The sequence below is a fragment of the Rhamphochromis sp. 'chilingali' genome, assembly GCF_963969265.1.
Source record: "Rhamphochromis sp. 'chilingali' genome assembly, chromosome: 12".
Taxonomy (NCBI): Eukaryota; Metazoa; Chordata; class Actinopteri; order Cichliformes; family Cichlidae; genus Rhamphochromis; species Rhamphochromis sp. 'chilingali'.
In genome coordinates, this window is record NC_137939.1 from 21,903,940 (window position 1) to 21,913,346 (window position 9,407).

At 40.5% G+C, this 9,407-nt stretch overlaps 1 protein-coding gene across 2 annotated transcripts in view; it reads right to left on the minus strand.

Annotated features, from left to right (window-relative positions):
* The window catches only part of LOC308406775 (metabotropic glutamate receptor 4-like), a 219,593-nt gene extending 210,658 nt beyond the window's left edge, over nt 1-8,935 (minus strand). For both annotated transcript variants that reach the window (XM_080897992.1, XM_080897993.1), the window contains exon 1: nt 8,436-8,935. The gene's annotated coding sequence lies outside the window, so the exon portion shown is untranslated. The remainder of the gene's footprint in view (nt 1-8,435) is intronic.
* Nucleotides 8,936-9,407: the final 472 nt, after the last annotated feature.

Consider the following 9,407-nt stretch of genomic DNA (forward strand, 5'->3'; position numbering starts at 1 on the left):
TCATCCATCCCACCCCGCTAGGCACATAATTGAATATCTCCTTGTGGTTCTTTCTTTGGAGCCAGTCACTGTGGCACACAAATTGTAATCAAGGCCAGGAATAGTTCACATAGAGATGGGTGGCTGTTGACTGCAGGATTTAGGAACTCATCTGAGCCTTCCCACTGCTGCTGGCAAGAGATTTCTAGCTGGCGCTGGTGTGCAGAACAAGGACTAATCTGTAGTGGTCTGTTGCAGCTAAAAGGAACTGGCCCTGAAGTCATGTATTATGGAAAGAGTGGGGATCATTTTTCCCACTCATTTCTTCAATCATCTGCTGTAGACTTATTGTATCTAGAACATTTATACTGAATACATTTATGTTTGGATTTTATTAATTTTATTGTTTGGTTTAAGATTAGTTTGACTGTGCAAAAGAATTTAGTTTTTAAGGCTCATGGGGGAGTTTGTAGACTAAAAGTCTTTAGTCTAAAATATGCTCATACATATTCATGAGTAGTGGGCAGGCTTCGACAGACTAACAAAGAAAGCGGGAAAATTCCTCAACTCACGCATTGTGAATATCAATGAAAAATGCAGAAGCAGCCCTCCTTATTAAACACAAGCCTTGTGTGCCTTTTTAAGAGCATAAGAACAGGACACAGCAGAGGGTTAATGTCGTGAATGCAACAAAGATTATGAAACCATATAAGGAAAAAAGCCTTGTTATAATTGCCCTCGAAGCAGCATCACAACCTCTGGCCCCCATGTCAAAGTTTTACAGATTGTGAACTAGCCTCTTACCTCTATTATGCTTGCATGTTAGAATTAATACAATTAAATAGGGACTGTGGAAAAGGAAGCGGCATGTCCAGTGTTACAAAAACTCCTAACCAAAATACCATTAAAGCTGATATTTCTGCTCTAAGCAAATAAAGTCAAGAAGATTCAAATGACCTGAAGACATCATACCAAACAACAGGTTAAGTGCTGACTAAGGCTACTAAAAGAAAAGATGAAATAATTCCCATGGACTCTGTGATTGAAATTAAAATTGAAAATTGAAAAACAGCGCAGCTTCACCGCACGCAGCTGAACAGGTAACCAATTAAAAGTTTGTTTAGTTCATGCTGACTGCTGGGAGAGCATGAATAAAAACATGGTTTGTCAATGTTACTCACACCAAACAACAAGCTGATTACTGACACTGTCCTTCCAAGAAAAACAACATTAGCACTCACTCAGCAAAATAACATTTGTTTAGATTCTAGTGACATAGTTTCCTGTTGCTCGTGTCTAAGGCAAGGACGATAATACTGGGTTATTTCTCTAAAGCCACAAAGGCTGCAGAGGAGGAAGTCGGATAGACAGGACAACAAAACGCTGAATTTAAGCACCCTAGATTATGTTTGTTTTCCTTTTTGCACTGACATTTGACATAGGTTTTTATGTAATCTTACCAAAGCTAAAAACAAGCATTTTATTACCCAGATGGCTAAGGTCCTAAATCTCCTCTCCTGGTACTGATTAAGTCCCTGAAAACTCATCTCTGTTCATCAGAAATACATATTTAGAAGGTTTTTTTATTTCAATCAAAATTATCCCTTGATGCTTTCAAATGGCTTAGATGCAATGCCACGCCTTTCCCTCTTTTAGTATGCACAGATCTATAAATATGCAAATTGGTCACTGCCTGCGAGCTCGAGTATACCTGTTTATCTTCCACTCCGCTCACACGTTAAGGGTACAAACACATAAATACGTTTTCCTTTTAAAACGTGTAGCTTTTACTACTTTTGTGACTGGTGCTCATTCCACGACCCCCAAAAACCCAGCTGACAACGTTTTGGTATTCAAACTACAGCAATAAGCTCCTGTGTAGTTGGACAGATTACAGAAGAGACTTTTGTAAATATCAATGCAAACATCCATGTTTTCTTACTGACGGGGTCTTATAAGTCACAAAACCTTTATAGCTAGGCTTACATAGCCAAACATGATTTTAACTGGGGGTACCACCCAGTTATATTAATGCCCCCTTAAGTATGAATATAAATCTTTTTTTTTTGTGATTGGTTTACTAGTGGACAATCCTCTCACTCTCACTATGAAGCTGACGCTTTCTTTCTCATATTTACCCTCCAACAAGCTCGATCGTTGTGGCACTCCAAAGAGTCTCTCACCCCTCGGTCAGAAGAATTCCAAATAAACCATCTTGGATGGCACTTGGTGACAGTAGGTCTGCTGCTTTAAAGATCTGATGTGAGCTGGAATACCATTTTAGCCGGAACCTGCACCTAGTGAAGAAGCAGCTCATCTGCTGCATCGAGTTTACTGGGGCTGCTGAACATAATTATTATCACCATGAACATAACTCTCTCCAACATGGGGGAGCAGGTGTCTAACCACGAGATAGGATACACTCAGAAGAGGTAGGTGATTAGTGCTTCATTGTTTATTTGTCACAAAGTAGAGCTACTTATATTTGCCAAGGAGTGGTTCATTATGTATGTGTGAAATCCTGCCTGTGTGAGGCATGTTACATTTCTACACTGTACCCTGCTTCGTGCACCATATCAGCAAGTCATGGGACTGACTCCAGCCCTTCCACGACTCTGACTCGAACAGCTAAGAAAATGTATGGATGAATAATAACAGCAGCTACACAAATAAAATGATGAAGACGAGACAAGATAGCCTTTAAGGTTAAACAAATGCAGGATCTGCACATCGTTTGTGCGCATCACACTGTCCCAATTATGTGTGTCAGTGCATGTAAACGCGAGACTGCAAATCTTTGTCAGAATGATTTCCATGTGCATGTGAGTTGGTGTCAGTTACTTAAACAGATTTATTTCTTTACAGTGAAGGGCCATTTCCTAAACAGTGAATTGTAAGGACAGGACAAATGATGTCCTGACGACACATCGGAACAGTTGCATGTTATAAGCGCTAACTGTAGATTGTGTGTGTGTGGCTAAAATGAGGAAATAGACATATTTATTTTTCGGTGTCAACAACCTGATTAATTATAGCATCCACCTAAATCTGTAGTCATAACAGCTAAATATGAGATGTTCTAGATGCTTGGTTAATTTAACGCTATCACTTACAGTTTGCCTAACAAGTGAAAGATGCCCAGTTCGATCCCAGGAGGAGACACCTCAGGAAGGGCATCCTGCAGAACACTCTGCCAAATCAAACATGCACAGCTACCTGCTGTAATGACCCCTCTTGAATAAGTGAGCAGCCAAAAGTAGCTTCTTTTTACTTTCAGTTTAGAGCGTGTCCTAATCTTTGTCTGTCCTTTATTTCTGTGATTTGGATTTAGGTGTTTGGAATATGCTGTGAAAAACTCAGCCAAATCTTCCCCCGTGAAATTACACTTTAATCCAACACTAATCAACAAATCTGTCAATTATACATCATAACCGATGCCCAAGGAAGAGCACCATGTCCTACTTGGAAAACATGAGTGTGACGAAACCATTTGCAGCCCTAGTTTCATAGAAGTTGCGTAAAATATAGGCTAAAAAGGAATACAAGGGAGGGAGAAAGAAAAATATGAGAGAGGAGTCCAAAAGTTTCGAGAAGTTAAAATCCCACTTTAAGCAAAAAAAAAACATTTTTGGTTTCAGAACTACAATAATTGGTCTCCACAGAGTCTTGGAAAAGAAGGTGATACCACGCAGAGGAAACACACCTCCGTTCCAACATTCATTAAATTCAAAGTGAGCAGTTATTTTTCAACTAAAAAACAAAACCAGCCATCATTGTTGAGAATTACTTATCAATTTATTAAAAGAGTGTTATTAAAACACATGTATTATACTATTAATTGTTATTCACAGTGTTCCACAAAGACATGAAAGGTACCGCTGTTTGTGTGTTTTTACGCTTTGTTCAGCAATAATGGTGACATAAGGATCACAACACATTTTCAGAATAATTAGTGCTGAATTGATGATCAGTCCAAAGAGTTTGTGAATGTTTTCTTGCAACTTTAATCAACTTATCTGAGTTTTTTTTTTCTTTTTAAAGGCCTTGATGACTCTACGTTTAAGTTGGATCATGAGCAATTCTTCATCTTATGACTCTGAAGGCTAAATCGAAACCCTGTTGTCTGAGTCGTAACAAGTGCGTTGTGATATGGATCCATTATGCTCTTGACTTATTTGAATGAGTTCCTCCTGTCAAGGGGAACAAATTTAAGCATCAGTTTAAACTGCAGTTTGATGCCAGTTTTGCTGAGGCCAGCAAGTGGCATTACAACATTTGATAAGAACAAAGATTAATTCGACGCCTTGTCAAATACGTCTCCATTATGAACAACACGCTTGCTGGAATGGAAAGATTATTTCCTTTATTGTTTGTGTTGTAAATCTTGTAAATTAACCAGAGTGTCAGTGGCTGTCATCTCTGATTAGTGTCAACAGGCTTCTAATGAAGATGTTCCAACTGTAGGCGGGTTATAGCTCTTACGCACACATTCTTTGATAAGACAGTTTACTTATAGCATGGTAGTTTTACACAAGAACACCTGGACTATAAAATATCATCAAGAAAAGTACGCAAAGCTTGCGACAAAACTATTTTTTACCAGACAAGACACACGTGGAAGAAATGAGACGAAAACCAGAAAGCTTGTTAAAGGATTGTAGAGAAGAAGAAGCAGCAGTTTAGAAAATAGGAATGTGTGAGGAATGGCTCTGCTGTTGTTTTAGAGATCATCAGACTGTGGTCAGCACAGCGAGGCCACACAGACGGCCCCCCGATGAACAGATGGACAGCCAGGAGGAAAAGCAGAGGTGGTGATCCAGAATGTAGACACTCCGTGATCAAGAAGCAGTGATAAGGAAGTATTTTTTTTTAGTATTTATTTATTTATTGTCATTGTCAAGAACAATGAAATTGCGTTTGGGGCTTCCATACAACCCAAAAAAAAGAAGAAAATAATAAATACCCCTTAAAACCCAAGTGTACATATTTAACCCAGTGTGACTCCAATGCAATAAGACAATCCTTAGCAATAATGTTCGTAGAAATTCAGACAAAGACCTGAGAAACATGACAAAATACAACAATGCAACCCATTCAATATTATTGTACTGTGAGATATGATATCAGATATGATAGTTATCTATTTAAGAAAGAGGGGGGGGGCAGGAGGGGGAAGAGAATAAAGATATGATGCACCAATGCAGACCAGTTCATTGCTATTAAGAAGTTGGATATGGTTATTGTCCGTGAGAGGGGGGCAGAGAGTTCAGGAGCCTCACAGCCTGTGGATACAGGCTGTTGGCCAGTCTGGATGTTCTGGCCTGTATAGACCTGTACCTTCTCCCTGAGGGCAGCAGATGGAAAAGGTGGCGCGCAGGGTGATGTTGGTCCCGCAGGATACTGTGCACCCTCCTCAGACAGCGAGTGGGGAAGATATTACTGATCTCTGGCAGACTTGTTCCAATAATTCTGCCAGCTTCTTTCACCACCCGCTGGAGTGCTTGCTGATCGGCCTTGGTGCAGCTGGGGAACCACACTAGAAATCCATACGTCAGAACGCTGCTGATGGCACAGTTGTAGAAGTTCAACATCAGAGATCTGGGAATGTGTGCGCTCCGCAGTCTCCTCAGGTAGTAGAGGCGCTGTTGGGCCTTCCGTACAACTGAGGTGATATGGTTGCCCCAGGACAGGTCCTCGGTCACAGTTACCCCCAAGAATTTAAAACTGCTCACCCTCTCCACCGCCTCACTGCCAATGAAGAGAGGCAGATGGTTGTTATGACCCCTCTTCCGGAACAACAGTGAAATGGATATCTAAAAGTCTTCCAACAGGCAGAGAGAAGCGTTGTCTGCCTGCCTCATCTTGTCTGTCGGTCTCTATGCACTGCTGGATGTGAATTTCAGCGCTGACGTATGCTCTTGCTTTCAGCACAGTGTTAAAAAGGAAGAGAAGCCAGTGAGGAAAATGATTTTCTCTGCCCCGTTCCTCTAATGTCATGCTAACTCCTAGCAGCATGAAAAATTAATTACATAAGATGAGGGAAATGACAGTAAACATGTCCTGGATGATTTTCTGGGTATAAAGGCAACATTATCCGATCTGAAACACTTAAAGTACAAGAAAGCCCATTTGGATGTAAAGTTTAAAACTAACAGGTTTTATATAAGCAGTGAGCTTTTTAGTCGAGTTTCTCTGGGATTTCGATCTAAATTAGAGGGGTTTCTGTGTGTTAATGAGTGGAAATACTGGATGTTGTCTCGCACCATTAAACATGTATACTCTGAAAGTGAAGTGTAAAAAAATATCGATGTTTTTAGATTTTTTTTTTCTTTGGAAAGCAAGCTTTTTTAAACTGCCAAATGTGTGAAGGAATTGTTCTTTCGCTGGGGTTGGCTTCTGGCACGGCACGTCTTCGGTTGCATTAAAATTTCACATCTGATTGGTAACCCCTAACTTGAACAGTGAATTCTGAACTAATGTAAACCTTTAATCAGTAGGTCTTATTAGGGGTGCTGCACAGCTTCACAGGGTTCAGTTCAGGGTCAGTAAATGTCATCTTTACACATTCTGGGCTCGGGTCTTTGGGAAAATTATGAGACGTGTTTGAAGAAGTGCACTTTATTTAAATCCTATTATCTTTGTTATGATAAAGACAATTTGATATTATTGTCTTTAAAAATAGCAAAGCCAAATGGTAACTGCAACACAGTTGATAATACCGGTCAAACATTCAGAAAGCCAGGATGACTCTTTAATACTTTATGTTCTGATTAAGGCCACAAACACATGAAAACAAAAAGGGGAGGTCAAAAATCTTTGTCCCCACTTGTGGATCTTAGTGGGACTTGTTGGGATTTAAGATTAGCACATTAAAAACTCCTGTTGGGCAAATACTCTGGTGCGTTTGTCGGTAAGACTTGATCTTTCCCAAAAATTCACCCTTTCTGTTTTTGTTTATACTATAATAAATCTAAAATTAAATTTTAAAAAAGGGAAAGAGTTGTTGCTGTTAATGGTTCTGATGGGTATTTAAAAGTGGTTGTTTGGGGATTTCAAAAGACCCATATGCCTTTAAAAAAATATAAAAAATACATTAAATGCTTCAGTTTCAATTTTATTGGCTCGGTGGAACATGTCTGCATGTTTCCAGCCGATTCAAGAAGTGCTTAAGGAGCATCTAATTGGTCTTTAAAGACCCACCGTGTGCAAATACAAAGTCATTTTTATTGTTGTCATTTGCTACCACATGCCTTTCACATTTTGTGTGCGTTTTGAAGAGTATCAGCTCAAATTAAATCATTCTCACTAATTGAAATCCAGTGAGGCATTTGAAGTAGATGAGGAGGTTAGGCTCTGGAGAGATTTAGAGTGGAACCTAACAAACCTGCAAAAGCCAGACTGTCATAAAAATTAAAAAGAAAGTGGAAACAGAGCATATCCATTAAAACCTCTGTGTGGAACAAAAAAAAGGATAAAATAATACCTTTCATATCAGAACAGTGTTTAAGCAGATTTTCTTCTTATTTCTTTATAAATCTAGAGGGAAATTGCACTTCTTATCACTTAAATTTAAGAAAATCTTTAAGAAATCAGTGTATACTTTGTTTTGACATAATGAAACAACCATCATGTATAACCTGCGAGTAGCAGAAACGTGAGCTCTAATCAATGCATTCTCCAACAGAGGTGCATTAGCCTATCAGAGAGGCGTCACCATCACCCGCCAGAGCGTCAAGTCTCACTTGAAAATAATTAAATGCAAAGATGGATTGGCACCTATTCTTCCAGACAACCATGTAAAAGCTGGCATATTCGTCATTAGCAGCATCTTCATATCTATCTTAAATGAATACATTACTTTAGGATTACCGTGTGTGTTCACTGATTACTCCTATAGACTTCCCCGATTTGCTTCTGCAAGGATCTAGCCAAGTGGAGCGGAAAAAAAAAGAGAGGGGTTTGCAGCGGGAGCTCCTATAGATACAGCTGATGAAGGGCTTCATTGTACTGCCAAGCCCCCCCTCCAATCAGCTCCACGATTACCACCAGCTTCGTTCTTCCTCCAAAAGCCTTTCAGCAAATGTGATTCATCTGTTGAGTATGTGACCGGACAAAGACCACGGCCTCCCCAAAACAGGACTAAATCTTGCAATGCACGCATACACACCAGGAGATTTGTAAAGTCACTATTTGATATTGGGTTTAGTCAAAAGGCAATGAAACAAGATACGACTGCCTTAATTGTTGGTGTGTGTTCTTAATATAATGGACTACTGCTTCCAAAGCACACCAAGATGCCAATTAAGTAGCTTAATAGGTTAGACTGTTTGTGCAGCATACTCTCACAGGCAGAAACCACAACACAGCTGCGTAACTCTGGGATGCTTGGCTGTCATACCACTCCTAAAGCTCGCTGACGCCAGTATAAGAGTGTAAAAGAAAAGAATACCGGTTACCTTTAAATCTTCCTGATACAAGTGAGCCCAAAGTGGAGGAGAAGAACTTCTGCGAGCTGCGATGCCGTCCAGGTTTCTTTTTTCTTCCAGCGTCTTTGTTTGGCGGCACCAGCTCCAGTCAGTTCTGGACTCCCTCGCTGTTGAAACGCTGCTTGCCGCACAGATTCAATTCAAAAGAAGAGCATGACAGGTGTGGGAAGTGAACATACCAATGTGGATTGTAAGTCGTGAAGAAAATTAAGCGCCCCGTTTAAATTCAGTGTTACTCCCAGATTGGATGTTTGAACAAATCCCCTGTTTCTCGATCAACTCCGCCGCTCAGACGCTGTCCAGGAGCGAGCGGTGCTGAATGAGACTCCAGCGGTTGCAGAGATTTCCTACTTTTTTTCCCCTCCTCTTCGTCTACTGATTCTTCTGTTTGACTGCACAAATCTTCCCTCCCACCGCGCACGACTGAAATTATCTCTCCTCTATCTTTTTTTAAGCGCTTCAACAAAACGTTGTCAAGCACTGACACTATTGGCAACGCAAAAAGCGACAGGGGGAAAGAAGTGGTGGGGGAGGGACAGGGACTGAGTGAGTGAGTGAAACCGTTGCTTGATCAATTGAACTGAAATCAGCTGCATTTAAGGAAAAACGGATCAATAAGTCAAACCCCCGAGGTGGACACTTAATTTGAGCAGAGAAAAGAGGAGGAGGATTTCAGGTTGAAAAGAGTCCTTGTGCGCTCGATTTAAGCAGCTGACAACTTATGTCAAGAGTTGTGCCGTTTCTCAAATGCACCTGGATGATGCATGAGCAGGTGATTTAAAAAGATCTGTCTCCATCCCTGCTGTCAGTCTCCTGTTGCAAAGATTTAGGCGTAAAACTGTAACTGCGCTCTCGTGTATTTGCATCACACTTTCCTCACTGGAAGCCCCGCTGGCTCTCCCTGCTGCTGGCGTCTGCTAGGGTGAGATTATTTACTGTAAG